This window comes from Octopus bimaculoides, chromosome 6 (genome assembly GCF_046866305.1).
Source record: "Octopus bimaculoides isolate indiv1 chromosome 6, ASM4686630v1, whole genome shotgun sequence".
NCBI lineage: Eukaryota > Metazoa > Mollusca > Cephalopoda > Octopoda > Octopodidae > Octopus > Octopus bimaculoides.
This window is the reverse complement of record NC_142933.1, coordinates 61,127,228-61,148,818: the sequence shown is the minus strand read 5'-3', so window position 1 is coordinate 61,148,818 and position 21,591 is coordinate 61,127,228. Positions and strand designations below refer to the sequence as shown.

Here is a 21,591-nt window from a genome sequence, read left to right as displayed (position 1 = left end):
GAAATCGTCTTTCTTTTCTTTCCTTTCCTGAGCGTCCAATAATACAGTACTTGTTCCACGTCCTCGCGTGGTTGCTTTTTCTTGCTTGTTCTTGTGTGGATTGACTATATATATAGTGTGTATATATACACACACACGAGGGTGTATCCAAAAGAAATATTGTATTCACTTACTTTGCATGTTTACATTCTTATCGCCTTTAAAGGAATGCACTATTTGAAGCAGTGCACTATTTGAAGCAGTGCACTATTTGAAGCAGTGCTGGAACTCTTGCGTAGTGATGCATTTTAAAGCCTCTGTCGTTTTCTTCATCACCTTTTCTACATCTGCATTATCCATATCACCAGCTTCCGTCATCAGTGACGACCTTCGAGAGAAGGTCCAGATCAACTTTCAACTGTTCTTTCAGTTCACGACACGCATTCAATCGTGACTGCTTTTGATGTTCTGTGAGCAAGTGAGGCACAAGTTTTGCTGCAACTCTTTTCATTCGCAATTCCTCGTTCAAAATTCGTTGGCAAGAGCTCCAAGACACACCAGTCATATCAACAAGTTCGTCAGTTGTTCGGTGACGGTCCTCCAAGATCAGTTCATGAATTTTCCTGATGTTTTCATTCGTTCGGGAGGTCGACAGCCGTCCTGGACGAGGTTGGTCTTCAACCGACAAGTGACCATTCCTAAGCTGTGAAACCACTCGTAAACTTGTATTTTGCTCATGGCAGCGTCCTTGTAAGCAATCTGAAGCATGACAACTGTTTCGGCCGCCGTTTTCCCCAGCAGAAAACAGAATTTCACGGAAACGCGCTGTTCCTTCGTTTCAGCCATCGAAACAATCGACGAACAAGAGAGAAGCACTGCAAAACAAAGACGCACCACGTGACAGTACGACTGCAAACCATGACGCCGGTCGGCAAACTGATGCCTGAGGGTTACATCAAGTGGCTTGTAGGGACGAAAGTTTGAACTACAACGGGTTTGTCCCACAGAAAACGTTTCACGTTACTTTTGGGTAGTCCCTCGTATGTATGTATGTATATATATATATATATATATATATATATATACCGGAGTAAGCACATGAAAAACTGTCCGATGAACGGGAACGTGAAACTCAGAGTAACAGCCTTTTGCTATATTTCTGCTGCTTTTAAATAAAGTATATATATATATATATATATATATATATATATATATATATATATATATATATATATATATATATATATATAACAATTGCAGCGTGGAAGGTGTTTATAAGCCATTTAAAATAACAATCAAAAGCCGTCAGATTCACTTCAACGTTTAAATTTAATTTGTCAAAATGTTTTCCGTCGCTTTGAGACCGCGTCCTGTTCACTGACACAGAAATACAGCAGAATTTTGTCAGTGAACAGGTCGCGGTTTCAAAGCGACGAAAATATTTTGACAAATTAAATTTAAATGTTGAAGTGAATCTGACGGCTTTTGATTGTTATTTTAAATGGCTTATAAACACCTTCCATGCTGCAATTGTTTTCGTTCCAGCACACGATCTCAGATCAGGTCACTTGCTATGCAAGTACATCTCCCTATATATATATATATATATAGGGAGATGTATGTATGTATGTATGTATGTATGTATATATATATATATATATATATACATATATACATACATACATACATACATACATACGTGTGTGTGTGTGTGTGTGTGTGTGTGTGTGTGTGTGTGTGTGCATGTATATAAGTTTGGTGATGCAAACAAGAAAATATAACAGGAAACATGATGTATATGCTTTTTCTTAATAAGCAGCAGATATTATAAAGAGATTCAATGGCCGAGATTTCATAAATGCTCTTTTTTTCCTTTTAATACGTAGTTACTTTTGAACGGCCACCTGCTTGGCCGCAATATTGTGAAGGAAAGCATCTTTTTGTTTATCATCCTTTAAATCTCAAGAAGGTCTTGCAGATTTTTACTGTCCTGAATATCATGACCGCTTATAGCGTATGATATAAAGAGTTGCATTACTTTGTTCCAGCCGGGTTAGCACGTGACCTGCTGCTTGCAATAGGAATAGGTATGAAACTGAAAGTGTATTATGGCTACTGGATTTGCAGATTTATCATTAGGGGTCCATTGATGTCCTCTGTTTCTTGTATTTTTTCAGACCACAACGATGTCCAGAGTGCTGCTGATTTCCACAACAGAGTATATAGTTTTCTTGTAACTGGCTGGTCGGGTTTTAATTTGGTGGTTGATTTAATTCTTACGTTTCAATGACATTCTTTTGAGCCATTTGTGTCAATATAGTCAACATCGGGTGTTACTGGTGTCTTTTCTTTTTCTTTTCTTCTCATTTTGTTTGTTTTGTTATCCTTTTCCAGACTGTTATGGCCGCCACATTATGCCTTATGGAAAGATATTTAGAATACATTCTTTTGCAGTTGGTAGTAATGTGGATGATTACATCAGTCTTGGTTTTACACAGCCAACATTTCTTTTCAGTGTTTCCTGCCTTGTATGCTGTTGGTTCTTTGTAGGGGATCTCTTGTTTTTGAAATGGAGACAGACTTCAAAATAGGATACCATAAGCTCGTTGATATTCCATGACAAGCCTTTGATATGATCGTTCTTAATATGGCTTGAGTCTTTTGTGTCAAGTATCCATGTACCACATTTTCAGGAATGATATTGGGGAGAGATGTTCTTGTTTTTTATAAATGTATGTGTACGAATGCTTGTGTGCGCGTGTATTTGCCTGTAGATGCAGGCGTGTTTGAATATTTATGAAGTTCACTTTGCAAGCATGAAATGTCACGTTCAGTCCAACTCATTGTGATCTAAGATTAAACGCTTTTGCCATAGCTTCAGACTGGCCTATACTTTGTGAAGGAATGTGAGTTGCCAGAAATAATGGAGAAACATTTCGCACAGAATGTCACAGTCACTCGAAGGTCGAAACTTATCTACTTTAGAATTACTTTAAGGGTACACATATCTGTGGAAAACTCACCCACTCTGCAGTAGGTCGTGCAGTTTGATCCAACAATCGAACTCTCATCGAAGTCTCATTAGTGGAAATCGACAGGGAAGTCTAATACGTATATATGTGTGTGAGTGTGTGCGTGTGTATGTGTGTGTATGTGTGAGTGTGTATGAATATCTATATGTATATACGTATGTGTGTATGTGTGCGTGAGTGTGTGTCTATACACATCTACGTAATACATATAGATATATACTATCATTATTATTATCATTATCATCATCATCATCATTATTAAATCGGCCGGGTCTGATCTATGGACTGACAAGTGTCAAATGCAGGAGGACATGATCCAGTGCGTACATTCTTAAGTAAGTGATGGGCTATTATTATTATTATTGTTGTTGTTGTTGTTGTTGTTGTTGTTGTTGTTATTATTATTTTAATGTCTTAGAAAAGACTCCAAGAAAGTTTTAAATGACTTTCAGACTTTTAAATGACTATCCCCAGATACTTGTAACAAAAGTTAGATATGCTGAAACCTATAGACAAGATTGAAAAAGAATGTCAGTCCATCCGGAAAGCTTCTACACAGTCTCCGTCTACCAGATTTCACTGTCAGCACTTGGTCGTTAAGAGACTGGACGGGTGTTTCAGCAGGTAGATCAGCGTCTTCCTAAATATGAATTCACTGTCCCTTGAATTTTGAAAGGGTCATCAGAGGAGTGGCAAGTGTGAAATAGGGTCCAAAGTCATGAAGTTGTGAAGCATAGAGACATGTCTATACCCTTTGAGAAGGATTTGATGGTTCTTTTTAGCAAGGTTGAACGGACCTCACAACAATGGTTTACATGTCGTATCCGACGAAAATCTTTCCCCTCCATTGTTTTGCTCCTAAACCAATCCAAAACTCCACAACATCTAAGCTTATTCTCCCATCTGCCTTTTTCCATACCAATCTCTGACCGAACTCCATCTAATCTAGATAGGGAACGTAAGTTATTATTGCTTATGGTAAACACCTGTGAAGCTACGAACAACTTACTAATAATAATAATAATAATAATAATAATAATAATAATAATAATAATAATAATAATAATAATGATAATAGATAGATGAATAAACAAGCAAAAAATATCAACAAACAAGCAAAAGACGCACAAATATACATTCAAATCAGGCAAAGACTGAAGTGGTTAAATCTTACTCTATAGACTACTTCACATTGAGTTCGAGAGGAGGAAAAGGGAGCCTTGTTGAAGACTAATATTTCAGACACCCCCGTCACGCAGGTCACCCCTTGCTATTCTTATCCCTACGTTTCTCATGACTACTGCTACGAGCAGACTACTTCCCTTCCAATAGCTATAACAACGGATTAATCGTTTGTGCTATTATATTAAATTATTGTCGTTATTCTTGTTTTTATTAGCATTATTATTAATATTATTAACAAATTCCAGGCCTTGTGCCTATAGTAGAAAGGATTATTATTATTATTATTATTATTATTATTATTATTATTATTATTATTATTATTATTATTATTATTTGTTATAAGTAGCATTGTTATTGTTATTATTATTTTAATCTGATTACTGGATTATTTTCCAAGAGAGACAGAGTAAAGAAACACGGCTTTATTCCTTGATCGGTCCTTAACTACTTATGTCAACATGTCCAGAGCTTGGCTTCTTTTACAAACACAGAAAGTGAGACATCCGATCTGCTTATTTAAGGGACTGGAGGAGGAGGGAGTGAAGGGAATGAGTGAGAGAAGTGCCTTTTGCTTTTGAATTTTGTTCTTTCTTCACATTTTATATAAATATTTCTTTATTTACTTTTGCTATTCAATGGAGATTAAAAGAGACTTTAGACGTATGTATAAAAACGACAAATAAAAAAGAAAAAGAAAGCATACTCAAAAAATAGTCGTAAAGAAATGTTAAGAACGAGACCAAATACAAAAGAAAAGAAAATGATGCAGATGACGATGACAACGACTATGACGGTGACGACAGCTATGACGGCGATGACGACGACGGAGGAGGAGGCTGACAACGTTTACAACGATGGAACGGTGATGACTATAATTATGACGACAGCGATGGTGATATCGACGACTATGAAAAGAGGGTGTGGAAGAAGGGCAAAGTCCATTATGAAGTAAACAGATACTGTGCAGGTACTTTTGTTCGACGCAACAATTTTATTCGACCGACAATCGCCGATAAACGCACTGTATGTATGTATGTATGTATGTATGTATGTATGTATGTGTGTGTGTGTACGTGTATATGTATGTATGCATGTATGTATGTATGTATGTATGTATGTAGAGTGGAGTGTGAGTTTTTGAAGAAACCAGGATGACTCAAATGCTATGATCAAAGAGAAAACGAATCCCAACAACCTTTTTGTGTGCACAATTTGTGACAGACCATGCCTTTCTTTTGCTGGACTCATTTGCAAACTCATGAAAAACGAACCTCCACTAACTACTCTGCCTATCTATCTGTGCATACCTTAACTGCCATTAACTCCCAAGTCTGTTCTGATCCGGAACAGAAGTACCTGCCTGGGTCCCATCTATACGTTTAACAAATTTCCTAGGGGTAGAGGATGTTTCCTTTATTTTTTGACAAAGCCTTGGGGAAAGTAAATCTTCTAAAAGAAAAAAAAAAAAACATTCCAACATAAAACTTGCAGTCAAGGCATAACTACAGATTTCTGCGCCCCCGACTTTGGATGATCATAACTTTCAGAAAAATTGATATTTTTAATGAAATTTTCTACGAATATGTGTTATATCATGTAGATTCCGAGCAGACAAACCCATGGGGCGAAAAGTGTCTTAGGAGGGGTAGAGTGGGGAATTTCGGAAAATTCGGAATGTTTAGGCGTTTTTCTAGGTCTCATATTTTCTAGGTCTCATATTTTAAGAGTCTCTCACTCTCAGCCGTTGGATAGCCACTGATTCTACTGAGTTTATCCACTATTTGACTAGTTCGTTCTTCGTCCTGCTAAGTGACCAACGAAAACCACTCACCTTCCTAAGATTTTTATAGGGTTGCCGGTTTAATTGCCGACGGCCCGACTATGTGACACGTTGTACTGGGTTACGTTTGCAACAGTCAATGAAAACTTCTCTGATTGAAATAGAGGCACGTATCAGCGTTGGTCGTAAGCCGTTGAACACCTTGTGCAAGAGACGCTCTTTTTCAACACATCTGTGCAAAACAGTGTGTGACTCTAGTAAAACTGAAAAGCCATATCCGTGCTGCTCATTTTAAAGAGAATTATTAAATGATAGCATTACTCAAAATCGATCTATAGTCATCATGTGCATATATATACGTATATATACGTACATATGCATGCGTATATATGCATATATATGCGTATACATACATGCACGTATGTATGCACGTGTGCATGTAAAAGTACAGAGGACTCACCCTGCCAATTGAACATAAAAGTTATCAGCCGAAATACTTAGGCAATTCCTTTCGGGCTTCCAAACTTATCATTGATTTCGACGAGCCCCATAGGACTCTGGTGACTAGCGGTGAGATCTTAAATCAGAAAACACAGAACTGAAGTAGATTCAGCGAGTCATCTCGTCTGACACTCTAAAATGCTTTCACTCCATCGATTTGGATGCTATTTTATTTATCGAGCTTGAAAGTATGAAAGGCAAAGTTTGACATAGGCAGGATTTAAATTCAAATGTTATATCTGTGTGTGTGTGTGTGTGTATAATGAGAGAAAGAGAGTGGCGGAGAGAGACAGAAAGGGAAAGAGATGTGCGTGAAGTTCCAGATGGATACGTTTCTTGGAAGAAATTATGAAATAAAGGGCTAGGATAGGTACACTTGTAAAGGAATGACTGCCTTTTCAAGTATTCCTCGATTATAACATTGTAGCAGTTCTTTCATATTTTCGTAGTTTGAAGTTTCGAATATTTGTAGTTGAAAAAGAAAAGATTGGTGAGGACAGGCATCTTCATGGGTAACCATGCGGGCTATCATACACGCAAACTCGAGGAAAATACTTATAACAATGTTTACAGTCGAACACACGATAGAAGTAATGAAAGTAGATGTAATGAGTAAAAAAAATGAGGTTTAGGTAAACAGAGAGTGTTCTGCAAAAGACAGACAAAAAACACTACCTTAGTAATTTCAAAATGTTCAACAAGTGTTAAAACAGGGATTAAAGGCATTTACTTGGGCGAGTAGGTTTTAGTTAGGAGTGCAGTCCAGAATATACCAGTGCCTATGAGCAACAGCAGTAAAACATGGTTAGAATGTGTACATAACTCTCTTCTTCAGTGTTGTATTCATGCCATGAGATGTTTTAAGCCGTCGTGAAAAGTCAATCAAAGCAATTTGGACCTCTTTTTTCACAGTCCATGTTTCGACTCCATGGAGAAAATTAGACTTCTGTTATTACTAGAAGGCCGAGTAATCACATGAAGGATCTCTCAATGTCTGATAAATCACAAAGATTTGGCGGTATTCTTCCTTATCTGAAACTTAAAAAATTAAATCTACGTTCGTTCATTATGGCTCAAGGTCCCAGTTCAAATTTGGGAATAGAATTGGACGGCAATAGAGAGTCACGGGAACCCGCGAAAGCAGCGCGAGCGGATGTTGACGATTAACATAGTTCAAAAGAAGAACCAATAAGGCGTTCTGTCACTGGACTAATACATTTAGTCAGTTTCACACAGACGATTGACCCCAGCCGATGACAAATACTCTAAACGAAGGTGTCATGCAATGGGATTGACCTCCGTACCTCATTAATAATGTGAAGCGACCGTTACAGTCACAAAGCCATGTCCGCATCGTGACCAAAATATTAATATATTATTATGCAAATATCCTTTCTATTATAGGCACAGGGCCTGAAATTTTGGAGGAGGCGGCTAGTTGATTACTTCGACTCCAGTGCTCAATTGGTACTTATTTCATCAACTCCGAAAGGTTGAAAGACAAAGTCGACCTCGGTGGAATTTGGCTCCGAACATATAGACAGACGAAATGCCGCAATGCATTGTGTTCAGCGTGCTATCGATTCTTCAACCTCATCGAATTTTATCATTTTGCAAACAACGATTTCAAATTTTGAGAGAAGAGAAAGGGGAAGCCGATATCGTTGACCCCAGTACTCTACTGGTACTTATTCTATCTACTCTGAAGGGATGAAAGGCAAAATCGACCTTGGTAGCACATGAACACAGAACGTAAAGCCGGAAGAAATGCTGCAAAGCATTTTGTCTAGAGAGATTAACAATTCTACTAGTTTGCGCCTTTTATTTTACAAATAATTCTTTCTTCTACAGGCACAAGGCCTCAAATTTTATGGGAAGGGGTTAATTGATTATAGCATCCCCATTTCTCAATTCGTACCTATTTAATCGACCCTGAAAGAATGAAAGGTGAAAGTCGACCTCTGCAGCATTTGAACTCAGAGCACAAAGACAGACGAAATGCCGTTATTTTGTCCGGCGTGCTAACGATTCTGCCATCTCGCCCTATTGTAATTGTTATTATTATTATTATTATTATCATTATTATTATTATTATTATCATTATTATTATTATTATTATTATTATTATTATTATTATTATTATTGCAAATAATAAAAATACAAATTAAAAGCGATTTGTTAAACGACATAATTCAAGGAAAGTCAGAAACCGATATATTTTGCTGCTTTACAGATTGTTTTGAGGGGAAAAAAAAAAGAAAAAAAGCTACGCGACGACAAATGCACATGTGCAAGAAATTATACATCTCGCACTTAATTATCTTAATTAATTAATAGAGAGAAGAATTAACAGCAACAGTTGCTAAACACACATATTCTCACATACACACAAACACATTGATATAGATAGATAGATAGATAGATAGATAGATACATACATACATACATACATACATACATACATTTGTTATATATTTACGCAAACATGTATACACACATTGTTCTATACATTGTATACATGTATGTGTATGTGTACTGACATATATCTATTTATTTATACAATTATCTATTTTGTAACAATAGTAGCTCAAATTTTCTCCTCGTTTACGTCCAAAGGGAGGCAACAATAAACGTTACCTTGGTTGGAGATATATTTAAACAAGTAGGTGAGACGAAGTGGTGTGGAATGGCGAGGTAGTAGTTATCATTTTGTGTCGATCCACTACACTAGCTATTCAGTTACAGTATTCGGTCAGGTGTGTAAATCAATCTCACAAACAAGCACATAGAGATCAGCATATTTTCGATTCACTTTATCAAGAAAATATCTATATTCGTAAAGGTTTATTGTTTGGGACGATGTTGAGAATAGTCATTTGCGTTTAATGGTATCTATCTATCTATCTATCTATCTATTTATCTATCTATCTATCTATCTATCTATCTATCTATCTATCTATCTATTTATCTATATATCTGTCTATAAATGTGCGTGTGCATTGTATTTGTAACGCACTTTCTTTTCATACAATATGTAAATACATGTATAAATATTTGTGTATACATATGTATGCGCACATAAACATACATATATATATGTATATATATATATATATATATATATATATCTATATATATCTATATATATATATATATATATATATATATATATATATATATATATATATATCTACATGTATATGTATATATGTGTATATACACGTATATGTATATACGTGTATATACGTGTATCTGTATATACACCTATATACAGATGTTTGTATATATATATACATATATATATACGTGTATATACACAAACGTCTTACTATCTCTATATACACACACGTCTACCTAGATGTATGTGCCTGTGTATGCGCATGTCTGTGTATCTGTATTTATATATATATATATGTGTGTGTGTGTGTGTGTGTGTGTGTGTGTGTGTGTGTGTGTGTGTGTGTGTGTGTGTGTGTGTGTGTGTGTTTGTGTGTGTGTGTGTATAGTTAATTCAAAAACGGAGAAAAAGACGTGAGGACGTAGCACTATGTGTATATATATATATAAATATATATATTTATAACAATGATAATCCTTGGATAGGATTTATATTCTAATGCATCGCTACGCGCGTTTCCACACATCACATGTTTCTTAAGATCATAGTCCGTAGTATCCATGAATATCGGGTTGAAATTAAGAAATGAATGCATGAACATGATTTTCTCGATGTCCATGGTTACTACGAACTACACTGTAATCATCCCAGGAATACGGATCTTAAGAAAGATGTGATTTGTGGAAGCGAGGTTTGCGATGCATAAAAATATTTATAAATGCCATCCAAGGATTATTATTGTTAATACTATATTTATCCTATATTATATCAGCACAGATCGGTGCGACCCCGAAAACTGGTATCACCAGATGGCATGATTAAGGCTGTAGCTGACATAATAAAATAAGAGCTTTTATGTGCATATTTAAAACGTTTCTCGTATATATATATATATATATATATATATATATATATATATATATATATATATATATATATATATATATATATATATATATATATATATATATTGTTGTTCTTTTACCTGTTATTGTTAATTATATCAAACCAGCCCTGATTTAACTGACCTATGAATCAAAATGTGTTCCATCTAGATCATTACGATTCTTTATCGGATGTTTAATTCCTTTATTCGAGGAAAATCTGGCTGCTATCGCCAAACTTTTCAATAAGACTCTAAGCGGGACTGAAAAGGGCCTTCCTACTCCTGATCAACCATTATTAAGAGTCTATATCACTATCTAAGAGTTTTACACGTTCTTGTCCTCCTCAACCCCATAAAGTACAATTAGTGGGGATGAAAGTTAAAGCAATCTCCAATAATGGATATTGTGATTCCTCTCCCTTGTGTTTCTTCTTGATGAGACCAGAGTATGAATTTGTTGCCGTCATATCACAGTTATACTGTTGGCTTATGTAGTGTCATTTGTAAACCCATCTTCTCCAAGTATTCCCTCGTATATTACTATTATTGCGGGTAAAGGCGAACCCATAGCTAGGTTTCCTTGCTCTTTATGTGATTTGTAGGAATGTTATTTATACGCTGAATATCAACTTCTCCATTGTAAGTATAGACAGGAACTCTAAACGTAGTTGTAGTAGCATAGGTGGGGGAGAATGTACTGTAAGAGCGTGTCGCTGCATCCATTTGGTTGGTAATTTCCTACTACTCCTGTCCTGATGGATGATTGCACCACTCTATATATATATATTTGCACATGTTTATATGTTTGAATTTCTGCGCGGGGAATATCCATCCATACATGAGAACGTGGACTAAAAGTTTGTGAATCTGTAAAGCAGATGAGCATGTGGATGTATATATATATATATTATATATATACTTTACTAGCAGAGGAACCCGGCGTTGCCCGGGAATGAAATTGTTGCTTATATACTGGAAGGAAAAAAGCAAAATATGCTGTATAGAAATCTGAGGACATTTTGTAGATGGACTCTCAGATGAATGATGACTGGGCACCTCTCATGAATTGGAAAATTGAAGATGCGCCAAAAAGCCTCATTGGTACTTGGAAACTTTTACGAAAATTAAAATGGGGATTAAATGAAAAAAATGATTTACGTGAATATCCTCACAAGAGTAATTGAAATAAATGGCGATTGTGGAACCCCTCACGCACGCACGCAAGCACACACGCACACGTACAAGACACACGTGTGTGTGCGCGCGTGCGCGTCTGTGTGTGTGTGAGAGAGACAGACAGACAGACAGACAGACAGACAGACAGAGACAGAGACAGACAGAGAGAGACAGAGACAGAGAGAGACAGAGACAGAGAGAGACAGAGACAGAGAGAGACAGAGACAGAGAGAGACAGAGACAGTGCCAGTGAAGGGTGTGTCGACAATTATACGTACATACATAAATAGTCATACATTTCTTATGCGTATGTGTGAGTGTGTGTGTGAGAGAGAGAGAGAGTCACTGAAACATCTCTCTGTCTGTCTGTCTCTCTCTCTCTCATACATACACACACGTGCAGATATACACACAGAAAAGATGTATGCATATGTATTTATGTATGTACGTAGACATCAAAACACCCCCCTTCACTCACACACATACAGAAACGCACATGTGCGTGTGTGACTCACTACGAATACATAGAGCTGAACACGGCGTGCCAAAATAAAAAAAATAATAATAAATTTATTTACGGAAATTAACGAAGTGTGCGAGTTCGGAACGAAATCAAACCTGGAGTGTGTGAACGAGAGAGAGAGAGAGAGAGAGAGAGAGAGAGAGAGAGAGAGAGAGAGAGAGAGAGAGAGAGAGAACATTGCAAAGAATGAATGAGATGAACATGGAACGCCCAAAAATCGTATAAATAAAAGCACGTTAAAAGCTATCTTGTACGGAATATTTAAATTTATGAACTTCGTAAATATATGTTTCAGTAATTGATCGTAGTTGTTTACAGAAAGCGAACATTAAAAGTAGAGACTGAGAGACGTCGCCGTTTTTGTCATGTCCGTACCGGAAGTTGACATTGAGAAACCTTTTTAAAGAAGTGAATCTTAAATATAAAGCAATATTATTTATTTTTAATTAAAAAAATCAAATGAAGAGCCTAACATTTATCCGAGGTCAAATTATTCATGCATCACAAGTATGGAAATAAATGGTGAAGCCGTTTTCATGTGATAAGCGATTACACACACATCTCTGTTTTATATATAGTATAGATTAACAAGCAGCAAAAATATCACAAAAGTTGTTACTCAGAGTTTCATGTTCCTGTTCGTGAACAAAACTGCCCGACGAACGGGAGCGTGAAACTCTGAGTAGCAGTTTTTGTAATATTTTTGTTGCTTTTTAATAAAGCATATCACTCTACCTCTGGTATTCGAGTACTATTTTTCTCCCTTGTTTCTCATTTCTGTGCTTACTCTGGTATATATATATATATATATATATATATAGAGAGAGAGAGAGAGAGAGAGAGAAAGAGAGAGAGAGAGAGTGAGAGAGAGAGTGAGAGAGAGAGAGAGACATACACACACATACATGCACACAAACACAAACGCACACACATATATACACTAACTGAATGTCTAAATGAATGTCCCACAACCTAATTAGCCGTGTCATCTAACTGTCTTTACGAACGGATCTACCTATTTATGTATCTATCTTTGTAGGTAGTTGTTAAGCTATCATCCCTCTACACGTCAATTTATCATCGCATTCCCAGTAACTATCCATGTGAACACTCCACTACCACCACCTACACACACATTCACACATATAGCCATACTTACATACACGTACACACACACACATCACATTCGCTTACTCACACACATCTCATTCGCTTAGCTTTTCTTTTTTTTTTTTGTCTGCCTATCATTCTACCTATCTAAAGAAGGGGATATACTTTTGGTGTTATATCAGGTATTACACATGCAAGTCTCTGCCTACCAAATCTGCTCACAAGGCTTTGGTCGGCCAGAAGATATAGTAGAAGACACTTACTCAAGTTGTCATACAGTGGGACTGAGCCCGGAACCGTCTGGATGGGAAGCAAGTTTCGTATCACACAGCCACGCCTGCGCCTATGAAAAATATTGGAATGCTTAATGAACTTGCGTGTCATCCTTGTGCAGGGGCCATGCTAACTTTTCTTCATCGTTCCAATTTTAGTTGAGGTATTGCCGAAAATATGAAAATACATACTAATTTTCAGAAAGTGAAGTCATAAGAAATGTTTAACAGCATTTCTTCTGACTTTACTTTCTGAGTTCAAATTCCACCGAGGTCATTTTTACGTTTCATCGTTTCGAGGTCGATAATATAAGTACCAGTTAAACACTGGGGTCACTGCAATCGACTAATCCACTCCCCAGAATCTGTTGGTTTGTGCCATAATTTGAAACCAATATTTCTTAAATTATTTAGAATTCAATACAATTTATTTATTATTTGTATAGTTGCAATAGATATATTATCAGTACTGTTTAATTCTTAATTAATTATAGATGTTTCATATAAGTTAAATCTACATAAGCATGTCATTGTTAGCGTGATCAAGAGACTTAAAAATCAGTATTATAACGCTGGTGGTCGATATTTTATATACTGTCTCACCTCTCACTTCCTCTCTTCACGCACATATGCATGTGTGTGTGTACACAGAAAGAAAGAGTGAGACGATAGACAGACAGACAGGTAGATACATACATGTACGAATATATACACAAACACACAGATATACGCATATAGGAATCTAGAGAGAGGGAGAGAGAGAGAGAGAGAGAGAGAGGGAGAGAGAGAGAGAGAGAGGGAGAGAGAGAGGGAGAGAGAGAGAGAGAGAGAGAGAGAGAGAGATAGAGAGAAAGAGACTCTCATTTGTACATGTATAATTTCAAGAGGAGTTTAAGTCTACTGGGGCGGAGATTGTAATATTTTCAAAACATCAAACAGTGAGAAGTTCTCCATATTTCAAGTTCTACATTGAAATGAACGAGCTGGCGGTCGCATTACTAGAAATAGGATCAGGTGAAGATAATGAAATAATGAAAGGTGGTGAAGGTAAAGGTGGTGAATTATGGGTTGTAATTGTATCGGAGATGCAGTAACAGTAGAAAAGGATGAGAGAGAAACAGAGAGAGAGAGGGGGGTGAAGAAGTGAGCGAGTGTAATTTAATATGCAGGAGTGTGATGCTTCCAGGTTTACCATGTTACCAAGAGTAAGAATTTCTCTATGCGGCGTAAAGAAGAGAACGTATTTAATGCAGAACATTCAAAAACGTAATTGAAAATAACAACGTGCCGCGGAATGACAAATATTATGCAAATATTAATTACTCCATTAGCTTTGTTGCATGTGACTTTACAAACCGGAAGAATTCCAGATGGCCAACAAATAATTTCAAGATATATATATATATATACATATATATATATATATATATATATATATACATACACACACACACACACACACACACACACACACACACACACACACACACACACACAAACATATATATATATACATATATATACATACATATATATATATACATACATATATACATATATACATATATATGCATATAAATATACATATATACATACATATATATATGACTATATATATATATATATATATATATATATATATATATATATATGTCTATATATATATATATATATATATATATATATATATATATATATATATATATATATATATATATATATATATATATATATATATATATATATATATATATATATATATGTCTATATATATATATATATATATATATATATATATATATATATATATTGTTCTTTTAACCCCCAAATAAACCTACTAAGACTAGTACTAGCTATTTTACTCCGATCTCTAAACGTATTAAAGTGACAAGAAATTCTCCTACAAATCTTATCCGAAGAACAACCCACATAAACACTAACATCTGTATCGCTCTTAACCTTACACTGATACACTATATTCTTTAATCTCACGTTCGGACCCTCAAACCTTAACCTTCTGGGATTAATCTCTGTTACCTCAATTTTAGAACCTATAATATTATTACCTAAGTGAGGGTCCTCATCCCTATACATTCCATTCATGCCTGTCTTAAGAACTTTAGAATTATGTGCTGTAATAATCTGCTCTAGGTTCTTAGTATTGGAAAACCAGACCTAACACTATGCGTATTAATATTTTTACCGTAACGCATTCTGAGCTACCAAATTTCGCATTGGCAGACCTCATCAGAGTAATGCGAAATGTGTCCTGCATGTGCAAACTTTCAGAATTAAAGAGACATATACATTTCGTTCACCGCATGCAGTTCTCAGGTTACAGCCATAAAGAAAGGATCAGAGTATACAAAGGAGCTATGAAGAAATTTGAAACCATCAAACGTAACGATAGGAATGGGATTTGCCCACTCTATAGTAGCAAATCATGGAACACCATTGAAAGGATTAAGAAGAAAATAGGGAAGGCCAACTCATGGTATGATAGCCACAAATACCAGAGCGTCATGTTCGTCGACACCACTCCTAGAGATGAACTGGCGTACCGCTTTAGAAGGGCCCTAGACAAACTTAAGCTAACAATTAAGGTTGTTGAAAGGCCAGGCAACACTATCAAATCCCTTATCAGTAGAACATACCCTTTTAGTAGAAACCCCTGCACTGATAGGAACTGTACTGTATGTAGATTTAGCCCACAAACAAACAGTAAATTCAGAAATGTGGTCTATAGTATAAGATGTACAGAGGGACGATGCAGTAACAAGACAACGACGTATGTAGGTGAAACAGCACGGAGCAGAGGGGAGCGGGCAAATGGACATTGGAGAGAACTTAAGGAAGGGAAGAGCTCATCAGTTCTGTACCAGCACGCTGAGCAAGAACATGGAGGCTCACTCAACAACATACAAATTAAAATCTTATCCACACATAGCAGAGACGCAGCACTTAGACAAATTACAGAAGCTACACACATAATAGAAGATAAACCTAGTCTGAATAGGAAACTGGAATGGAACACTAACACACACTACTAACAAACCACAACATATGACAATAAATTCCCCATAAACCAATAACAATATGAACTAAATATAATACAATACAATACAATACATAGATAAACAAATGGAATTAAATACTACATACGTTAACAAAATTAAATTAATTACAAAAAAAGTAGGTATAAACACATGAACAAATAAATAAATAAATAAAAACAAAAATAAACGAACATGTATTAACAGAGGATATAGATAATACAGGCACTCCCCATACACACACATGCACTTCCAAAACTTAGACACACATTGAGGGATACACATGCGTAGACACATACAATAGGAATACAAAATACAAAATGGCTGATAGTTAGCAAGGTGGGACACACATAACAAACAAGAAAGCAAAGGACCACTGATGAGGTCACAGATGTGTGACGAAAGAACTCTGGCCGAAATAGGATTAATCTAATGTAATGTAATATAAATTAACACCAAATATACAGTGCGAAAAGCACAATGTGCTTAAACCATGTAAAAAGAAAAGTTATTGTTATATACAGTTTTATACAGTCACCACAGTTGTCCAGAGCCTCTTTGAAAATGGCAGTGGTGGGCAGTTGAATGATATATATATATATATATGTATGCATGTATGTATGTATGTATGTATGTATGTATGTATGTAATGTATAAAGGTCATGCGTGTGTGTCAGTGTCTCGGGGAGCCTGCGTGGTCGTCTTCATCGTCTCATTCGTGTCTGTCGTGCAGTTAAAGGTGTTATAATAACAATGCATAAATACATAGGATGAGAAAGCAGGTCACAAACGAGGCATACCATTGCGACATGTCATAGGTAACAAAACACCTGCAACTATCTCAAGAAAGTGAGCCATGAAGCAGCAATAAATTTACGTTGCACACAGGTTAGGAGTAGACAAATTAAGAGACAAGTTAAGAGTAGACATACATACATACATACATACATACATACATACATACATACATACATACATACATACATAGATGCATACAGACATGCATGCATGTGTGATATCCAATTTGTCTACATATAATTTGGATGTATATGTATATCTATGTATATAGATATGCACGTATCCACGTATATATATATATATAGGTAAAAATAGACAGACAGATAGATACATACATACATACATACATACATACATACATACATACATACATACATACATACATATATACATGCATACATTTGGATAGATAGATAGACAGAGAGAGAGAGAGAGAGAGAGAGAGAGAGAGAGAGAGAGAGAGAGAGAGAGAGAGAGAGAAAGAGAGAGAGATACATGTATGTTTGTTTATAAATATATTTATACATATATGTGTACATGGGTGTTTGTGTTTGCAAACAGCTAGTGTACGTATGTACATTATGCTTGTGTGTATGCGTGAATTTTTGAATGTTTTCTATCATATCGTTATAGTCTTTGCGAGCATTTGTATGTATGTGTGTGTGTGTGTGTGTACACGAGCGTGTATATGTCTCTCTGTGTGTAAGCATTATATGTATATACATTTATACATACATGTATTCATGGTTATATGTATCTATGCGCGCATGTAAAAACACATATACACATACACACGCACACAATATACACTCACGCACTAAAATACACATTATATTGCTCTCGACTTCAAAAACAAATCCCAAAGTTGTTAGTACTATACTACTGTTGAATAAATTGGTGTCTAAAATCAAAGGGCCGCCATTCGACTGACTGATATTTGTACATACGTAGCAAAGGGGCGGGAACAGCACTCCATGTGACATATAACAAACCATAGTCAGACAGCCTGTGCCGACAATCTCAACACAACGACTGGCAAAACTAGACACACATATATGAATACATACACTCATACGTACACACACACACTTACACAAGTACGGACAGACAGCCAGACCGACAGATAGATAGATAGATAGATAGATAGATAGATAGATAGACGTATGTTTATCTAGTCAGCGAATCTTCCTACTATCCTGCCGCCCGCACACATATATATATCCAAACATCCACGCATTTATCACACACACACACACACACACACACACACACACACACAATTAGCAATTGTATAATCAATACTTGTAGTAGCAAACTTTACCACACCTATCGACTGCCAGTAAAGGCTACCACTATGATAATCACTACTCATACTATTACTACTTCTATATTATTACAACTACTGCCACCACGTAACAGCGATAGTATCAACCTCGCCACCACAGCCGAAACCTGTTGATTCGACTCATATACTTGCCACTGCCTACCCCATTTGCTAGAAACAGCAGCTAAATCTGCAAATCTCTGTGCTAATTCAATGAATTGGCAGAGTTGTTACAGCTTCGGACAAAGAGTTTTGGCGAATTTATTTTGCCTTTTTCTCATTTTTTTTTTGTTTCCCCTTCGAATTTCAGGGGTTGGGGGGGTTGGGGAGGGGGGTCACTTTGCGTTTTATCCTTCCGTTTTTGATATATAAGTGCCAGTCTTATGCGGTGGAATAGCGGAATCATTATAGCGTCCCATGGGATGCCATACGATATTTGTTTCAAATCCCACCAAGGTCTACTAGTAGGAAGTCGTAAACTACCACCACCATCTGTTCCTTTAGTGACGCCCTTAATAGAAACCATTTTGATACAAGCATTCGGACAGGTTCCTCTTCCTTCGCACCGCTCTCGGAGACCCTGAAAAGGGTCATAGCGATTACCTTCCCATCTCAATAAGTAATCTAATAAGTAAATAAATAAATAACTACAGGCACAGGTACGGTTGTGTGGCAAGAAGCTTGCTTCCCAACCACATGGTTCCGAGTTCAGTCCCATTGCGTGGGACCTTGGGCAAGTGTCTTCTGCCATAGCCTTGGGCCGATCAAAGCCTTGTGAGTAGATGTGATAGATGGAAACTGAAAGAAGCCCGTCGTATATATGTGTTTGTGTGTGTGTGTGTCTTTGTGACTGTGTTTTTCCTACTCTCGCTTGACAACCGGTGCTGGTGTGTTTACGTCCCTGTAACTTAGCGGGGCAAAAGAAACCGATAGCATAAGTACCAGACTTAATAAGTACTGGGGTCGATTCATTCGACTAAAACATCTTCAAGGCGATGCTCCCGCATAGCCGCAGTCTAATGACTGAAACAAATAAAATATGAAGATAAGGATAAATGAATTTCGGAGAAAAAAGAATAACTGATAAGACGCATTAGATAATGTAATTGTTGGAGGTGCACTGAATGAAAGCTGGGATGGTCATATCTGGAACATCTGAGCAGTGCTGACATGCAATAAATCATGCTGTAAACCAAAACAACACAAAAAAGCAATGATATCAATTCGATTACTACAACTATTCCCACCCACTGAAGAATTCTCTATGTGGTCGTTCGACCTGTTGGAAATAGTAGCCAAATTTTCCTTTAAGCGCTCCTCTACGTAATAATAGAAACCTGTAAAATCTGAGGATTGTCTTACATTTGATCGTGAGCCTGCGCTATCAGGGTTGACCTGGAGCTGTAAAACTACTACTACTACTACTATCGCCGCTGCTGCTATAGCTACTGCTGCTTCCGCTGCTGTTACTAATTCTACTACTGATGCTGCTGCAACTACTACTACTACTACTACTACTACTACTACTACTACTACTACTACTACTACTACTATTACTACTACTACTACTACTACTACTACTTGTAGTTAAGAAGCTGGCTTTGCAGTCATGAAATTCCGAGTTCAATCTCAGCACGTGGTATCAAAGGAAAACGTCTTTCACCATAACCTCGGATCGACCCTCGAGTCTTGTGAAGTGAATGGGGAGAGACGGGAGTAGCGTTTTACAGATACTTCCAAAGGATTGTACCTGTAATTCAGGTGTCATATATTGTGCCAGGCTGATCCAACCTGAAAATAATCCAATGAGTATATATGTGCCAGTGGAATACGCAGTCACTTAAATGTTAACGTAACGGAAATGACTGAGAATCCATCATGATCATCAATTACTACAACGGCTGATGGTAGTTCTAATAATTATTTTCTAATTTAATTATAGAGCCAGCAAATTTGAGGAGATAGAGGTTAGTGGATACTAACAGGGCCGGCCCTAGGGTAACTGGCGCCGTAAGCGAATCAAATTTTAAACGACCCCCCCCCCCCTATAGGGGTGTGGGGTCACTTAAAAGTGAACCGATCCCAACAAGCTGGGGATTTCCCTAAGAAAGTTTTTAGAGATATGAATAAACATAGGAGCAATTTGAAGTCACTTATAAAGGAAAATTTTAAAATTTATATCTTAAAAATTAATGGAAAAATATATATCTAATAAACATAATGTATTAGAAATTTAATATTTTACTAATTGGATGTGAGCAAATATGGTAAACAAACAGTAGTTCACCAAGCCCTTGTTTGTATTCTTCTTTGATTTGATTTGACTCAAAGGTGTGTGTGTGTGTGTGTGTGTGTGTGTGTGTGTGTGTGTGTGTGTGTGATACATATTATATAGTATATGATGCATCGAACAAATATACTTCATGCTAGTTACACTCCTCTATACGTAGATCGACCGATGAATCTTACATGTCTTACGAAGTTGAATAGATAATGGTAAACGGTTCTTGAAAAATGTACTGCAGTATAGCTGCAATCCAATGAGTGAAATCATTAAAAGTATTTTTTTTAAATTAAAATTAAAGAAAGAAGTTTTTTGCTAGAGTTATGAACTCTATAATAGTTATATAATTGTTTAACATGAAGAAACACACTCTAAGCATTTTATTAACTGTATAGAGATATTAAAATTATACTTGGATGAGTTTTCTTTTCAAATAAGACCAGCAACATCAATAGGCAATATATGTTAAATATATTAACATATGTTAGGAGATTTAAGTATGAAACGTGAATTTATTCCTAAAATATAAAGTTGTGATGGTATAAGAGATCGCTACGAAGGTAAAAGCAA

At 36.3% G+C, this 21,591-nt stretch overlaps 1 protein-coding gene and 1 non-coding gene across 7 annotated transcripts in view; both read right to left on the bottom strand.

The window, feature by feature from the left end:
• LOC106868936 (paired box protein Pax-5) overlaps window positions 1-21,591 on the bottom strand; it is a 704,900-nt gene that overhangs the window by 519,784 nt on the left and 163,525 nt on the right. The window lies entirely within an intron of this gene.
• On the bottom strand, window positions 13,640-13,750 carry LOC128248226 (U6 spliceosomal RNA). The gene has a single exon (XR_008264512.1). It is a non-coding gene; the product is annotated as a U6 spliceosomal RNA (small nuclear RNA).